Below are 18,421 nucleotides of genomic sequence, written 5' to 3' on the forward strand. Positions count from 1 at the left end.
TCAACGATCGACTAGTCACGACTATTTAGCGCGGATGCGCGCCCCGGGACCACTCTTCTTAAGTAGTACCCACACTCTTACAGTTCAAACTGCATCGAGATCGTCTTTGCCCTTTCTCCTTTCGGAATTGATAAAATAAAAAGCAGTAGAGCACCCGAGTCCATGACACAGACTTACGCCTACCCGCCAAATCTCAGATCGTGGGCCTAAAGTACAAAATATTATTCTCATCGTCATTTTATTAACCCAGATAGTATTCTAAGTCGAAGACGACCTCGGCGGTAAATCCTGACTTCAAAAATCGGCCGAGGTCGACCTTGTCGCTTTTTCCATTCAAGGAATTCTGGGCTCCCTTTAAACGACATTCCGCTCGCATCAAAGATCGCTGACCCTGGGTCAAAGTTCAAAATCATTCCTATAATTAATATAACCTTAAAGCAAAGGTAAAATTAACTGCACCACTTTACCCTCCTTTCATAAAATAACTGGCTTTATATCACACGTAACCGTCGGTCTTAGGATCTCATAAACAACAGATCAACATTTCAGTTTGGAAATTATTAATTAAAATTAGGAAATTATTAATTAAGACGAGCAAATTATATTTTCCTAATGTTATGGTTCTGCTTCGAAACACTGTCACACCGAGAGGTTCACAGCATTCTATTATTTTACATTGTTATTAGTAATATTATTAAGGTCAATGTTTGCCGACTTACCTTAATCAGATATTAACAACGACTAATTAACTGCTAATTAATCACCGTGATTAATATTTTCGATGCTTCGAGGTTGAAGAGGTTATTTCCCCTTAAGCGATTGTATTTCATCAACTCTCCAGTAGATGGCTCTGCAGACTGGCTGCATTTGTCCCGATTCGTCAATAATTTAAGGAACAAAGGAGTCAGTGTCTTTTTGACTGTGGCCATGCTGGAGCAGCGCCTTTAGTCGAGCAGATCGACCCCAGGACTTATTCTTTGTAAGCCTAGTACTTATTCTATCCGTGCCTTTTGCCGAACTGCTAAGTTTACTCTTTTATTTGTTTCAGTTATTTGACTGTGGCCATGCTGGAGCACCGCCTTTAGTCGAGCAAATTGACCCCAGGACTTATTCTTTGTAAGCCTAGTACTTATTCTATCGGTGTCTTTTGCCGAACCGCTAACTTACCGGAACGTAAACACACCAGCATCGGTTGTCAAGCGATGTTGGGGGGACAAACACACATACATACATATATATACGATGGGATTCTTTCAGTTTCCATCAACCAAATCCACTCACAAAGGTTTGGTCGGCCCGAGGCTATAGTAGAAGACACCTGCCGAAGGTGCCACGCAGTGGGACTGAACCCCGTACAGCCACTCCTAGGCCTAGATATAGATTAACAAAATAAACACAAAATTTCTTATTCGTTATACTTTATCAACAAATTCCTCAAAATCCAACTGCAGGCATTTTCAGTAATCAAGTTATTTCTGAGTCAATATTTTTACAGATGACAAATTTGATGATGAGGGAAAAAAACACAAGTCTTTTAGCAAGAAAAATAAACTCAACCACGGAGATGTACTTGCATAGCAAGTGACCTGATCTGAGATCGTGTGCTGGAACGAAAACAATTCCAGTGTCGAAGGTGTTTATAAGCCATTTAAGAAACACACAAAAACCGTTAGATTCACTTCAACATTTAATTTTAATTTATCAAAATATTTTCGTTGCTTTGAGACCGCGACCTGTTCACCGACAAAACTCCATTCCGACATTGATTCACTTAGACTTGTGTGTGAATACCCAAATGTGAATGCCTGTGGCATTTTGGGGAGAACAGTTTACCACTGATGTCACACTGACATAGCTTCTCTCCTGTATGAATACCTTGATGTACAGTTAAGTCAGGTCTATGAGAGAATGATGTACCACAGACCTAACCATGATATAGCTTCTCTCTCAAATGAACATGTTCATATATTGTTAAAACACCATTTTCAGAAAATGAATTACCAAAGGTAGCTATGGCTTCTCTCCTGGATGTGTCTGTTTGTCTTGTCAAGGAATTCATTTGAGAGAATGATTTACCAGATATCACAGTGATATGGTTTCTCCCTTGTCTGAGTACATTTGTGACAAGTTAAAACGATATTTTTAGAAAATGATTAACCACAAATATCACACTGATATGGCTTTTTTCCTGTATGAACACGTTTGCGTTTAGTCAAGTCACTACTGCCAGGGAATGATTTACTACAGATATCACAATGATATGGCTGTTCTCCTGTATGTGTATATTTGTGATGAGTTAAAGTGCTATTTGAAGAAAATGATTTATCACATATATCACAGTGATATGGTTTTTCTCCTGTATGGATACGTCTGTGACTAGTCAACTGACTATTATAATTGAATGATGTACCACAAATAGCACAGAAATATTGTTTTATTCTTGTATCATTGGTTTTTGCTTCAGTTAATTTATTCATCGTGAGAGAATAATATATTATACATATCACAATAATAATGTTTCCTTCATCTGTATAAACATCTTAAACGCTGGTAACGATCACGCTCGAATGGTGTTTTTTACGTGCCACCGGCACATAGTAAATCCATATCTTTGTAATATGTAGTAAATCATTCTCTTATAGGACTTGACTCAACACGAACATACACAAACAGGAGAAAGGCCATATTCTGATATCTGGTAAATCATTTTCTAAAAGGTATCACTTGACTAAACACAAGCACAGTAAACACCCAGGTACTTTGTGCACCCGTGTAATTGACAGAGATGATTTTCAGGATGATATTTGTTTAAAAAAAGTGTCCTACTTATGTAAAATACTCACCTCAAACCTTTGAGTATTGCCGAGACAGCCATGGATAAATGTTTTCAATTTAGTTTTTATTCAGCAGAATTTCACTTACTCCTGATTGGATTTAATTAAATTTTTATTAAATAAAAATAATTTCTATTGAACAGGTATCACATTGAAATCTATTAAATTACAAAGTGTTTGTGTTGTTTATAATAAACTTGATTTTACACTAGCAGTATAACCCGGCATTTATTTCAAATCAAACTAAGTAATATCGACTCTCAACAAAACACTTTTTTACTGGGCGTAAAATCAAAACAAAACTCTTTCGCACCCAAAGTAATGTGTGTGAGAGAGAGAGGGGGAGAAAGATGAACGATTTATAATAAATATATTGTAATTGTTGTGTGAGAAAGTATATATACTATGATTATAAAATATAGTGTCTTTCAAAACCATCCTGAATTTGAACACTATATCTCGTGTTTAAGAAAAAGTAAAACATTTTATATTTTATGAACGTCGTCACTCACTCTCTCTCACTTTGTCTTTCCTGTTTTCAAGAGAGTGCGGATTGAGAGAAGTTAGAAATAAATAAGTGAAAAATGCAGAGCTTATAGAAGTTAGAGGAGAGATAAATAAGGATAAATAATTAATCTAAAAGGAAAAACACGTTAGTTTGTGTGCGAAACAACTAAACATATAATTTGAATATAATATATATAAGGTATAATAATCCCAGATTGCAGAATAAATTTGAAACGCTAAAGCAGTTTCCCTTGGCAATTTCTGGCGAGGAAATCACGTGTCTTCTTTGTGTCGAGTGAATGAGAGAGAGAGACAGCGAGTGATTGAGAAATTTCACCTAAACTTTCAATGTCATAACAATATATCATATATAGTATCATCATCATTTAACACCTGCTTTCCATGGGTTTGACTGAGGACTGGCAACTCACGATAATGAACCAGGCTGCAATCAGTTCTTGGAAGCTGGATGCCCTTCCTAACACCAAACACTTCAAGAATGTAGTGGTTGCTGAAAACCTTGTATATTTAGAAGTTTTACAGAATTAAACTGTGATTGCTTCCAAGATTTGTTTTACTGATATTGTTTATACACATGTCATCTGATAGAATTGTTCTGAAAATGTATTTTTTATCGGAATAAATATGTTCATTTCCTTTAACAATTTTGTTACCATAATTAGAAGATTCAAGCGAGGTCGTTGCCAGTACCGCCTGACTGGCCCTGTGCCAGTTGCATGTAAAAGCACCCACTACACTCTCAGAGTGGTTGGCATTAGGAAGGGCATCCAGCTGTAGAAACTCTGCCAGATCAAGACTGAAGCGTGGTGCAGCCATTTGGTTCGCCAGCCCTCAGTCATTCGTCCAACCCATGCTAGCATGGAAAGCAGACGTTAAATGATGATGATGATGATATATAATGTAAAAAGCACCCACTACATTCTCAGAGTGGTTGGCGTTAGGAAGGGCATCCAGCTGTAGAAACTCTGCCAGATCAAGACTGAAGCCTGGTGCAGCCATTTGGTTCGCCAGCCCTCAGTCATTCATCCAACCCATGCTAGCATGGAAAGCAGACGTTAAATGATGATGAATTCTGTTGAGATGCTATGTGTTTCTTTCAATTAATTTTAAATATAACAAACAGCTTCATAAAATAACTTGGTGGTTGTCATTAACCTGGTGTTGGAACACAAGTTGTGACTAAAGTTTGATAGAAAATTTTAAATCAGAACTCGTAAAAACAAGACATTTATTTGTACTACAGAGTCAGAGGGGGTGCCTGCCAAATGGGTTGGTATCAAAAGGCTTCGAGCTGGCAGAAACGTTAGCACGCCGGGTAAAATGCGTAGCTGTTAGGTTCTGAGTTCAAATTCCGCCGAGGTCAACTTTGCCTTTCATCCTTTCAGGGTCGATTAAATAAGTACCAGTTACGCACTGGTGTCGATATAATCGACTTAATCCGTGTGTCCGTCCTTGTTTGTCCCCTGTGTTTAGCCCCTTGTGGGTAGTAAAGAAATAGGTATCAAAAGGGTTAATATTCCTTTAAATCCCGGGCAACGCCGGGTACTTTGGCTACTATATATGTGTGTTTGTATGCACGTATATATTTGGGTATGTTATAAATGTTTTTCCCTCAGCCATCGCTTAACAACTGGTATTGGTGTGTTTATGTCCCTGTCTTGGGGTCAATTTCTTATTTCTTTATCGCCCACAAAGAGGTAAACACAGAGAGGACAAACAGGGACATGGATTAAGTCGACTACATCAACCCCAGTGAGTAACTGGTACTTTATTTATCGACTCCAATAGGATGAAAGGCAAAGTCAACCTCGGTGGAATTTGAACTCAGAACGTAACACCAGAATAAATACATTTCCCCGGTGTGCTAACGTTTCTGCCAGCTCAACTCAACCTTAGGCTACTACATATATATATATATATATATATAAATCATTATCATCATCATCGTTTAGCATCCGCTTCACATGCTAGCATGGGTTGGACAGTTCAACTGGGTTCTGGGAAACCAGAAGGCTGTGCTGGGCCCAGTCTGATCTGGCAGTGTTTCTATGGCTGGATGCCCTTCCTAATGCCAACCACTCCGCGAGTGTAGTGGGTGCTTTTTACGTGCCACCTGCACAGGTGCCAGACGAGGCTGGCAAACGGCCACGGTCGGATGGTGCCTTTTACATGTCACCGGCACGGGGGCCAGACGATTTTCACTTGCCTCAACAGGTCGTCACAAGTAGGGTTTGTGTCACAAGAAGGAAAGGTATGCATAAGTGGGCTGGCTACGTCCCAGGTAGAAGACACCAGAATGTATATCTATATGTATTTGGGTATGTGTCTGTGTCTTTTTTTTTCACCTGCCACGGGCTTAACCATTGGTACTGGTGTGATTATCTCACAGTAACTACGGATTAGTAAAAGTCACCGATAAAATCAGTACTAGACTTACAAAGACTAAGTCTTGAGGTCGATTTCTTCCACTAACAACCTTGAAGAAGGTGCTCCAGCATGGCCTCAGTCAAATGATTGAAACATGTTAAAGAATAAAAGATTACACATAGATTTTAGGAGCAAATAGAAACAAGGCATTTGAATAACAAGACCACCCACGTAGTGTTGGGGATTCCATACCTGTACTTTAACAGTGTGTAAGGACATGTAACATCAGCATCAAAAGGGTCACCAAATCCCTAGGTGACAAAAAAATCCCACAACAGGGAGGTGGGTAGTTAGTATTGAACGGGTGTGCCATTGTGCCAGTCGAGAGATTTAAGGTATAGAGGAGACAGTGTCCAGATATTGAGTAACAAAACAAACACAAAATGGTCTAACTTTTATTCTGATTTTTTATTCATTATTCTTTTCTAGCAAATTCCTCAAAATCCAAACGCAGGCATTTTTAGCAATCAAGTTAACTCAGAGTCAATATTGTTACAGATTATGACAGGTTTGACGTTCACACTGACGGTATTCAAATTGATGATGGGAAAAATCCTGAATGACAGCTGACAAAACAGACTTCATTGTTGTAATGTTTTAATAAATCCTGGCATTGGTACAGTTACAATTGTTGTGAATACCCAGGTGGATGGATGTAGCTTTTTTCAAGAGAATGGTTTAGCACAGATGTCACTCTGACCTGGCTTCTCTCCTGTAGGAATCTATTCATTTACAGTTAAGTCTATGAGAGAAGGATTTACAATAGATTTGACCATGATGTAGATTTTGTGTGGTATGAAAAGGTACATTCGCAAGAGAATGATTTACCTCAGGTGTCACAATGATAATGGCTTCTCTCCAGCATGAATATGTTTGTTACTAGTTAAATCACAATTTGCAGAGAATGATTTATCACAGATATCACAGCAATATGGTTTTTCCCTCATATGAATGTATCTGAAATTCGTTAAATGATAATTTTGAGAAAATGATTCATCACAGATATCACATGGATATGGCTTTTATCCTGTATGTGTATATTCATGCCGAGTCAAGCTACTCCTTTGAGAGAATGATTTACCACAGATGTCACAATGATATGGCTATTCTCCTGTATGTGTACGTTTGTGTCTAGTCAAAATACTCCTACGCGAAAATGATTTATCACAGATATTACAATGATAAGGTTTTTCTCCCGTATGTGTGCGTTTGTGTTCAGTCAAGGTACCTCTTTGAGAGAATGATTTACCACAGATATCACAATGATATGGCTTTTCTCCCGTATGTGTGCGTTTGTGTTTAGTCAAGTGACTCATTTGACAGAATGATTGACTACAGATATCACAATGATATGGCTTTTCTCCTGTATGTGTAAGTTTGTGGCGAGTCAAGTCACCCTTTCCAGAGAAGGATTTACCACAAATATCACAATGATGAGGTTTTTCTCCCGTATGTGTGCGTTTGTGTTCAGTCAAGGCACCTCTTTGAGAGAATGATTTACCACAGATATCACAATGATATGGCTTTTCTCCTGTATGTGTAAGTTTGTGGCGAGTCAAGTCATTACGTTTAGAGAATGATTTACCACAGATATCACAATGATAAGGCTTTTCTCCTGTATGTGTATATTTGTGATGAGTCAATTCACACCTTTGAGAGAATGATTTACCACAGATATCACACCGATATGGCTTTACTCCTGTATGTGTATGTTTATGAACAGTCAAGCTATTCCTTTGAGAGAATGATTTACCACAGATATCACAAGGATATGGCTTTTCTCCTGTATGTGTATGCTTGTGTTCAGCTAAGGTATTCCTTGAAGATAATGATTTACCACAGATATCACAATGATATGGCTTTTCTCCTGTATGTGTACGTTTGTGTCTTGTCACGTCCCAACTTCGAGAGAATGATTTATTACAGATATCACAATGATATGGCTTTTCTCCAGTATGTGGAAGTTTGTGCCGAGTCAAGTCATTACGTTTAGAGAATGATTTACCACAGATATCACAATGATAAGGCTTTTCTCCTGTATGTGTATATTTGTGATGAGTCAAATCACACCTTTGAGAGAATGATTTACCACAGATATCACACTGATATGGCTTTACTCCTGTATGTGTATGTTTATGAACAGTCAAGCTATTCCTTTGAGAGAATGATTTACCACAGATATCACAATGATATGGCTTTTCTCCTGTATGTGTATGCTTGTGATCAGCCAAGGTATTCTTTAAAGATAATGATTTACCACAGATATCACAGTGGTAAGGCTTTTCTCCTGTATGTGTACGTTTGTGTCTTGTCACGTCCCAGCTGCGAGAGAATGATTTATTACAGATATCACAATGATATGGCTTTTCTCCAGTATGTGTAAGTTTGTGGCTAGTCAAGACATTACGTTTAGAGAATGATTTACCACAGATATCACAATGATATGGCTTCTCACCTGTATGTGTGCGTTTGTGTTCAGTCAAGGTACCTCTTTGAGAGAATGATTTATCACATATATCACAGTCATATGGCTTTACTCCTGTATGGATACGTCTGTGACTAGTCAACTGACTATTATAAGCGAATGATTTACCACAAACATCACAGAAACATTGCTTCACTCTTGTATCTGGGTCTTTTGGTTTAATTGAATTATTCATTATGACAGAATAATTTATTATACATATCACAATAATAATGTTTCCTTCATCTCTAGAAACATTTTGACTTCAGTTCTGCAACTATTTCCAGAAAAGAATTTGAAGCTGTGTTTCTTTCTTCTGTGATCTTAATTAATATCTAAATCAGCAAGTGAAAATTGTCAACTCGTTTGTAAAGGAATCCAACCTTAATTAACCTGTAAGGCAATCACTTCGTCTACATTCCAAACAGTGAAGACAAGAAAAATATTGTATTCTTAGATTGTATTCATATAAATTTTGATGTATTGATGAATGCTGCTGATAAATTATGTCATCTTGCTTTAGTTGATGAAACGACGTCAAAATATGAAAGGCACATCTGAATGAAGAAGTTTCTTGTGGGTCAACATAAGGTGATATTCTGAAATAGGAAAAGAAACATCAAAATAAAGAGAATAGTTAAATGATACACTAATTCAACGTTGCAAAATTTAACATTGTCATCCATTAAAAGTTTCCAGAGTTCCTTGAGGCATTGAAAGACTGGCATAATGACATAAATGTGTTATACCCTAAATTTGTTTTCCCAGGCCAAGCAAAAGAAAATCAATTACATTGACAAAATATGATTCACAGTCTATAAGATTACTGTAAATTCAAAGGGTTCATATAATTTTACAGGGTGGACTAGAAATTATGAAGGAATCTTGACAAGTCAGTGAGAATTCTAAACAATTACAAGCCTGTTAAGCTATACAAGAGTGTGTCCGTGTATTGTTTATTTCGCTTCCATCAGTCAGAAATGGTGAAAGAGGGTTCGAACAGACATTTTAGTCTCCAGACTCCTTTCCTGCCTGACAAGAAGTCCCTTCCTTGTGGACTAAGTTGCTAACCAGGCCACACAAAAGGCCCTGTCTGTAGTTCGTGTATTTTGAGTCCATGGGTAAGGCCCTGTACATCTTTACTTTCAAAGCATAAACTCTTTTCAAGTCAACTTTGTCATGCATCCTTTCCAGGTAAACAGAATAAGGTTCTTCTTTAGAAACGCATCTCTCCAAGAAAATGAAATGCAAATGAAAAACTGATGTAAAAATGGAAAAAGGCATTCCTTTGATATGCCTTGATGAAATGAAAAACGTCAAACAGTTTTACTGTTTCTATGAAAAGCATGCGGTCAAGTGTCATAAAATGGGAGGAAGAGACGAAAGACCATGGGTTGTACGTGCGTGCGTGCTTGTTCCTGTGTGTGTGTGCATGCATGTTTATTCTTGTCACACACAGAAACAAGCAGGCAAGCACACACAGAGGAACTAGCATGCACGCAGGCGTGTGCAACCCTTTAGCTTTCTTCTCCTCTTCCCATTTCATGACAGTGATCCACGTGCTTTTCAGTCAAATTGATGTTTTGATTTCGTCAAGTCATATCGAAGGAATGCCAAAAAATTAAACATAGGCGCAGGAGTGGCTGTGTGGTAAGTAGCTTAGTTATCAACCACATGGTTCCGGGTTCAGTCCCACTGCATGGCACCTTGGGCAAGTGTCTTCTACTATCCTGTGAGTGGATTTGGTAGATGGAAACTGAAAGAAGCCCGTCGTATGCATGCATATATGTATATGTATGCGTGTGTCTTTGTTTGTTCCCCTAGCATTGCTTGACAACCGATGCTGGTGTGTTTATGTCCCCGTTAGTTAGTGGTTCGGCAAAAGAGACCGATAGAATAAGTACTGGGCTTACAAAAGAATAAGTCTTGGGGTCGAGTTGCTCGATTAAAGGTGGTGCCCCAGCATGGCCGCAGTCAAATGACTGAAACAAGTAAAAGAGTAAAAGAGACGGAAAGCGGGCACTCTCGAATATAAACAAACACGTCAGACGATACAAGGGGTAGTAATTTACTTTTATTTTATTATTTATGCGCCCTATTTAAGCCTAACCAGGTTCATGGGCCTGGTTTCCTGATTCCTGTGACGTATGTGTTCCACCCAGCTAGACAGGATGCCAGTCCATCCCAGCGTTACTCAAGAAACAGGAAGAGAGAGCGAGAGAAAGTTGGAGCGAAAGGGTATAACAGGGGTCGCCACCACCCCCTGCCGGAGCCTTTTGGAGCTTTAGATGTTTTCACTCACTAAACACACACAACGCCCGGTCTGGGAATCGAAACCACAATCCTCCGACCGCAAGTCTGCTGCCTTGACTGCTGGGCCATTGCACCTCCACAATTTTTGGCATAACTTCGGTATAGGTACCGGACACATTTCAAAAGAGTGATTTTTTCTATATATGGGGGGGTTAGGGTTTGTGTTAGGAGTGCAAGAAAAGGGTTTCTGTTATCTTCAGAAATGTAAACAAAGCCACTTCCGGTACCTATACCGAAGGATCGCCCAATTTCTTTTACCTGCCCGACAATATTTGTTTGCAAATTCTTGACAGTTTTTCATCAGATTTTTTTACTGAGCAAACTCGTGAGCATTAGGCTTAGGTTTAGTTTTAGGGTTAGATTAGTTTTAGGTTAAGGTTAGGGTTAGCATTAGGTTTAGGTGGTGTACACTCGCTTTACCTTCGTCCATTCTATGATGTATTGATATACGACACAAATAATTATAACACAATACAGTACATATGTTTAAGACGTATGCAAGGTTTGTAATCTTTATTTTTGTTTACAGTTTACAGAGAAAATAAATTATACAACATATAACTCAGGGGCTATGTGGTCCCAAAAGCTGAAAAATGTCCAAATTACTGACTCCACATTTATTGAATTTCAACAGCTTGTGAATCAGTCTTACAATTCGCAGACGACATTGTAGGGTTCCTCACCTTGTGCCACCCCACATATTTATGTTCCCAAGAGCCCCTCTCCCGATTGTTTTATTTTTTAGTATGAACTATTTAAAAACAGATGAAACTTCCTAATTTTTTCCATACTTCATTTATTTTGTATATATTTTCTATTTGTACGATTCTTTAAAAATTAAGCGTCATAAGTAACAGTACAGCACTGGGGTCCACGGAATCGATTTCCGCCCTCCCGCTAAATTTTAGCCCTTGTGTCTCAAGTACAAGAGATCATTATCAATATCATCATCATTACTTTATGCATCCCGAAAAAGAAGTCCAGGTCTCAGTGGAAATAGGGCCGAGGTCGTATTTGCCTTTCATCCTTTTCGAGAAATACTGGGTTCCAGGTATTCCACTTTAGGTTCGCATAAAAGACTTCTCGCCCTGGGGCCAAAATGTGAAACCATCATCATCATTATCAAAATAACCTTAAAGTAAATCTTCGTCAACTTCATGCTTTATCAATGCCTCATTAACAACGGGGCTACATTAATTAATGTGGTTTCTTCAATCGGTTTCCTCTCATTTTACTAATTAATTAAGCCGCTTTACCCTCATTTTACCAATTAATTTCCTTTATATGACATGAAACAGTCGATCATAGGTTTTCATAATCGATAAATCAACATTTCTGTTTGGAATTTGTTAATTAAGACGAACAAATATATTTTCCTAATTGTTGTCAGGTTCCCGCTTCGAAAAATAATTGCTGTAACATCGAGAGGTTCACAGAATTCTATTATTTACCTTATTATTAGTAGTATTATCAACACTATTACAGCCTTAAAGTAAATCTTTGTCAACTTACCGTATTCAGCTGTAAACAGCGACTCAGTATTTGGTAATTAAGCACCTTAATTAATAATTAAATTCAATGGATGATGTCCTGCAGAAGTTATTTCCCTTGTGATAATTCTATTCCTCAATCCTCTAATAGATGGCGCTACTGGTTTCCTTTAAAATTTAATAAAACAAGGCACTACTAGCGGATAGTGGTCCCGGTGCGCGCACTCACGTACCCGCGACAGCTAGTCATGACTACTCAATCCTTACTTTGTGTTTTATTTATTTTACTCTTTTACTTGTTTCAGTCATTTGACCGTGGCCATGCTGGAGCACCGCTTTTAGTCGAGCAAATCGACCCCGGGACTTATCCTTTTGCAAGCCCAGTACTTATTCTATCGGTTGTCTTTTGCCGAACAGCTAGTATACGAGGACGTAAACACACCAGTATCGGTTGTCAAGCAATGTTGGGGGGGGGGACAAACACAGACACTCAAATATACACATGTATATGTACATATATACGACGCGCTGGAAGGCGGCGAGCTGGCAGAATCGTTAGCACGTCGGGCGAAATACGTAGCCGTATTTTGTCCGCCGTTACGTTCTAAGTTCAAATTCCGCCAAGGTCGACTTTACCTTTCATCCTTTCCGGGTCGATTAAATAAGTACCAGTTTCGCACTGGGGCCGATATAATCGACTTAATCCATTTGTCTGTCCTTGTTTGTCCTCTCTGTGTTTAGCCCCATGTGGGTAGTAAAGAAATAGATATATACGACGCGCTCCTTTCGGTTTCCGTCTACCAAATCCACTCACAAGGCTTTGGTCGGCCCGAGGCTATAGTAGAAGACACTTGCCCAAGGTGCCACGCAGTGGGACTGAACCCGGAACCGTATGGTTGGTAAGCAAGCTACTTACCACACAACCACTCCTGCGCCTTTGTTTAATAAAATTTAATAAAATTATTTACTTTGTGTTTTTGTGTTTTATTTATTTTGTTTAACAAAAATTATTTATTTTGTGTAATAAAAAATTATTTACTTTGTGTTTTGTTTACTTTGCTAGCTAATCGTTGTAGGATCGACTAGTCACGACTAGCTAGCGCGGATACGCGCACAGGGACAATTCTTCTTAAGTGGTACCCTTCTTAAATAATGCCTTAATAATAACGTAAATAATAGATTTCTGTGAACTTCTCTCGATGTTTGAGTAATTATTTCGAAGCGGGAACCTGACAACAATTAGGAAATTATATTTGCTCGTCTTAATTAATAACTTCCAAATTGAAATGTTGATCTGTGGTTTATGGGAACCTATAATCCACAGTTACACGTGGTATAAAGGAAATTAATTAGTAAAATGAGAGTAATGAGGCCCTGTCAGGGTATTTAGCTGTCGAGAGTTGACTGATTGAAGAATACCATATTAATTGGTGTTGTTAATGAGGCACTGATAAAACGGTAAGTCGACAAAGATTTATTAAAAGGTTATATTAATAATAGTAATGATGATGAGGGTTTTCAATATTGGCCCAGGACCAGAAATCTTTGATGCAAGTGAAAAGTCGAACCCATGGAGCCCAGTGTTTCCTGAAAGGGATGAAAGGCAAAGTCGATGTCAACCGTCTTTGAACTCAGGACTTTGCGCGCGAAATCATTTAATTTAAATTCATTTCAGGGTCCATAAATAATAATGATGACAAGGAACCTTTTTACTTAAGGCACAAGGCCTGTAATTTGATGGGGAGACGTAATTCTTTTGCCTGGACCCTAGCTTTTTGCTGCTTCGTATTTTATTGACCCCGAATGGATGAAAGGCAAAGTGAACCTCGGTGGAATTTGAACTTTCAGGGTAAAAGACGGACGAGTGTTACATGTGATATGAAGTAAATAGGTTAAAGATTTGGCAGATTAACAATAAATCGAAATCGTTAGATGTTCGTTACATTTAATTACTGCATAATGAGAGAAACGGTGCCTAATTAATTTTGATAGACTAACTCATTGTTCTGGTGTAAGTACATAAATGTGCCCCACCGTCTTTCTTTCCTTGGCCCTTTTGGATTGGTATTTTTTAATGAAATTTTCCATGACTATATTTCAGAAGATTTGGCAGATTAAAGGTAAATCAAAATCGTTAGATGTTCGTTACATTTAATTACTGCATAATGAGAGAATGATATTTGTGGTAATTCATTCTCTCAAAGGAATGAATTGACTAAGCACAAGCGTACACGTACGGGAGAAAATCCATATCATTCTGATATCTGTGGTAAGTCATTCTCTCAACGGAGTAACTTGACTCGCCATAAATATACACATACAGGATAAAAGCCATATCATTGTGATATCTGTGATAAATCATTTTCTCAAAATTATCATATAACTAATTTCAGATACATTCACATGAGGGAAAAACCATATCGCTGTGATATCTGTGATAAATCATTCTCTGCAAATTGTGATTTAACTAGTAACAAACATATTCATGCTGGAGAGAAGCCATTATAATTGTTACACCTGAGGTAAATCATTCTCTTGCGAATGTACATTTTCATACCACACAAAATCTACATCATGGTCAAATCTATTGTAAATCCTTCTCTCATAGACTTAACTGTAAATGAATACATTCCTAGAGGAGAGAAGCCAGGTCAGAGTGACATCTGTGCTAAACCATTCTCTTGAAAAAAGCTACATCCATCCACCTGGGTATTCACAACAATTGTAACTGTACCAATGCCAGGATTTATTAAAACATTACAACAATGAAGTCTGTTTTGTCAGCTGTCATTCAGGGTTTTTCCCATCATCAATTTGAATACCATCAGTGTGAACGTCAAACCTGTCATAATCTGTAAAAATATTGACTCTGAGTTAACTTGATTGCTAAAAATGCCTGTGTTTGGATTTTGAGGAATTTGCTAGAAAAGAATAATGAATAAAAAATCAGAATAAAAGTTAGACCATTTTGTGTTTGTTTTGTTACTCAATATCTGGACACTGTCTCCTCTATACCTTAAATCTCTCAACTGGCACAATGGGACACCCGTTCAATACTAACTGCCCACCTCCCTTTTGATGCTGATGTTACATGTCCTTACACACTGTTAAAGGGCTGCTATTAACAGTGTGTTATTCAAATGCCTTGTTTCCATTGGTTCCTGGAATTTATTTGTACTCTTTTAGTCTTTTATTGTTTCAGTCATTTGACTGAGGCCATGCTGGAGTACCACCTTCATAGGTGTTAGTGGCAGAAATCAGTCCCAAGACCTAGTCTTTTGTAAGTCTAGTCTGTGTGTGTGAGACCCCCTTCGGTCAGACACTGACCATGGGCTTGCACTTTGAGAGTTCCCCTCTGAGGCACAAGTCTGGGCAAGGTTGTCTTTATGGAAGACCGGCAGTCGCCCATGCATACCAGCCTCTCCTCTCCACGTCACCAGTGTTATCCAAGAGAAAGGCAAGGGCTGATACTAAGTCTCCTACTTATTTATATATCTATATATATTATATATATGTATTTACATGTGTATTTTTATATTATACGTTTAGTTGTTTCATACACAAACTAACGTGCATTTCTCTTTAGATTAATGATTTATCCTTATTTATCTCTCCACTGACTTCGGTACCACTCGAACTTCTATAAGTTCTGCATTTTTCACTTATTTATTTCAAACTTCTTTCAATTTTCAATTTAATGTAATCCACACTCTCTTGAAAACATTTCTGCCAAATGTTATCTAAAAAAAATGGGTAGAGAAAGGAACAACGAAAAATATAGGGGTGGCGGGTTGGCTGGAATATCTGAGGCTTCCACCAGACCCCATCCTTTCTTCCGAACCACAAAGAAAGGGGTTTTGTGGAATAATATGAAGTCACCAGAATTCATTCAATAAAAAGAAAAAACTTCCAGTGATTCCGGGATGGGGTGTAGTTTCTCACCCAACCCTTTTTTCCGAGCAAAAATCATGGGTTTGCAGCATATTAAGTGTCAGGGTATTTGATTCCCCGTAAAAAACCCGTGATTCTTTTTTTTTCTCATTGAAAATTTTGCGGGTGAAAGAATCAAAATTGACCCCAGTGAGTAGCGCCATCTATAGGAGAATTATGTAAGGGGAAACAACTCCAGCAGCACTTGATCTTCGCGCCAATTAAATTATTAATTACGTTGATTAATTACTCATCACTGACTCGTTGTTTATATCTGGATCGGGTAAGTTGAGCAAGATTTCCTTTAAGGCTGTAATCATGATAATAATACTACTAATGATAATGGAAGATAATAGATTTATGTGAACTTCTCTCGATGTTGGAGTAATTATTTCGAAGCGGGAACCTGACAACAATTAGGAAAATAGATTTGTTCGTCTGAATAACTTCCAAACTGAAATGTTAATCTGTTGTTTATGGGAACCTATAATCCACTGTTACATGTGGTATAAAGGAAATTAAGGGTAATGTTGACGTTGTTACCCGGAGAGGAAATCGAGAAAAAGAAATAGTGCAACGGGTATAAAAGAAAAAGGTGTAGAAAAGGAATCTGAAGAGAAAAATGTGCAGAAAGCAATGAGGGTGAGAGGCCTTCGGAAAATTGACAAGATTCGAAGGTTTTCCATCGTCACTGAGGAAAATGGGTTTTTTTTTTAAACGAAATTTAATATAAATACGTTTCAAACGGTATAGGTCACGATTATGAGGAAATTTGTGGGGGAAATGTCTTGCGATGGGGTCAGGAGAGGACTTCGGAAAATCCGATGTTTTTCCCTCGTAACTTTGAGGAAAATATAATCCTTTTGAAATAACAAATTCAATTTTTCCTCAGGAACTTCTATGCTAAACATCCTTTTGTGAAGGTTCATTCGTTGGTCCCCCTTTCGTTATAGCACATGCTGTCAACTATAAACACATGAAATATTATCACTAATAATGCTCTCTCGATGCACATACATATTTCTTCTCTGTATTTGTGTGGAATGTAGATAACAAAATCAATGTGGCAGTTTAAACTTGAGAAAAGCCTTGCATATTTATAATGTCCAAGTTATATAGATGTATGTATGCATTTCTGTGCATGTGTGTGTATGCGGCTAGGGTTCCTTCTTACCTGCTTCATTTGTGTATGTAAATTTCTAAGAAGTAAACGAGATCGATGTCAAAAAAGCCGTATTACTGATGATATTTCATTAATTTAGTGCTGACAACACGTGCTCTCGTGCTCACTGAAACTAACAAAAGAATCTTGATAAGTCTGAGACTGAAAAACGATTAAATGCCGCTTAACAAAACTATAGAAGAACGAGATGCTGTTGAGCATTTTGTCCGATAAGCAAAGGATTCTTCCTCTAAATAATACACGGTTTACCAGAATCCTTGACTCACTTGTTCGTTAAATTTATTTAATATATTATTATTCATTAATACACTTATTAAGAAATAAAATAGTAAATTTAAATAATAAAAGAAGCATGCTAGGAAAGATGACTAATAATTGAGTCATGAATTCTTATCCTCTCTTAGGATTATATAAACACTTCGAAGTTACAGTCATCACATAGAAGTGAAAACATAGAAACATTGAGAAAATATGCTTCCTCGTCTTGGATATATCAAACATTGATTTTTTTTTAAAGGTATGAGGAAACGAATTTAGGGTGTAACATATTTATGTCGTTTGCCATGCTTTCAATGAATTCTGACCCCTAAAAACATTTAATCGATGAGTGTTCATGTTGTAAAATTTGCAACATTGAATTAGTGTATCATTTAACTATTCTCTTTATCTTGATGTTTCTTTTCCTATTTCAGAATATCACCTTATGTTGACCCACAAGAAACGTCTTCATTCAGATGTGCCTTTCATATTTTGATGTCGTTTCATCAACTAAAGCAAGATGACATAATTTATCAGCAGCATTCATCAATACATCAAAATTTATAAGAATACAATATTTTTTCTTGTCTTCACTGTTTGGAATGTAGACGAAGTGATTGCCTTACAGGTTAATTAACGTTGGATAACTTTACAAACGAGTTGACAATTTCCACCTGCTGATTTAGATGTTAATTAAGATCACAGAGGAAAGTAACACAGCTTCAAATTCTTTTCTGGAAATAGTTGCAAAACTGAAAACAAAGATGTTTATTGAGATGAAAGAAACATTATTATTGTGATATGTATAATTAATTATTCTGTCATAAAGAATAATTCAATTAAACCAAAAGACCCAGATACAAGAGAGAAACAATATTTCTGTGAAATCTGTGGTAAATCATTCTCTCAAAGTTGGGAGGTGACTAGACACAAATGTACACATACAGGAGAAAGGCCTTATCATTGTGATATCTGTGATAAATCATTTTCTGAC

General features: G+C 37.5%; 1 protein-coding gene and 3 long non-coding RNA genes across 5 annotated transcripts in view; 1 reads left to right on the top strand and 3 right to left on the bottom strand.

The window, feature by feature from the left end:
- The window catches only part of LOC118768185 (zinc finger protein 91-like), a 339,442-nt gene that overhangs the window by 225,415 nt on the left and 95,606 nt on the right, over positions 1-18,421 (bottom strand). The window lies entirely within an intron of this gene.
- Positions 1-18,421, top strand: part of LOC118768247 — a 56,950-nt gene that overhangs the window by 7,905 nt on the left and 30,624 nt on the right. The window contains exon 2 of the long non-coding RNA XR_005004076.1: positions 1,893-1,896. This is a non-coding gene — a long non-coding RNA (uncharacterized LOC118768247). The remainder of the gene's footprint in view (positions 1-1,892; positions 1,897-18,421) is intronic.
- On the bottom strand, positions 1,425-2,341 carry LOC118768235. The gene is made up of 2 exons (XR_005004064.1): positions 2,117-2,341; positions 1,425-1,875 (listed from the first exon to the last, which is right to left on the bottom strand). It is a non-coding gene; the product is annotated as an uncharacterized LOC118768235 (long non-coding RNA).
- LOC118768241 lies at positions 2,414-12,146 on the bottom strand. The gene is made up of 3 exons (XR_005004070.1): positions 12,079-12,146; positions 8,510-8,852; positions 2,414-2,539 (listed from the first exon to the last, which is right to left on the bottom strand). It is a non-coding gene; the product is annotated as an uncharacterized LOC118768241 (long non-coding RNA).

This window comes from Octopus sinensis, linkage group LG27, assembly GCF_006345805.1.
Source record: "Octopus sinensis linkage group LG27, ASM634580v1, whole genome shotgun sequence".
NCBI classification, from domain to species: Eukaryota; Metazoa; Mollusca; class Cephalopoda; order Octopoda; family Octopodidae; genus Octopus; species Octopus sinensis.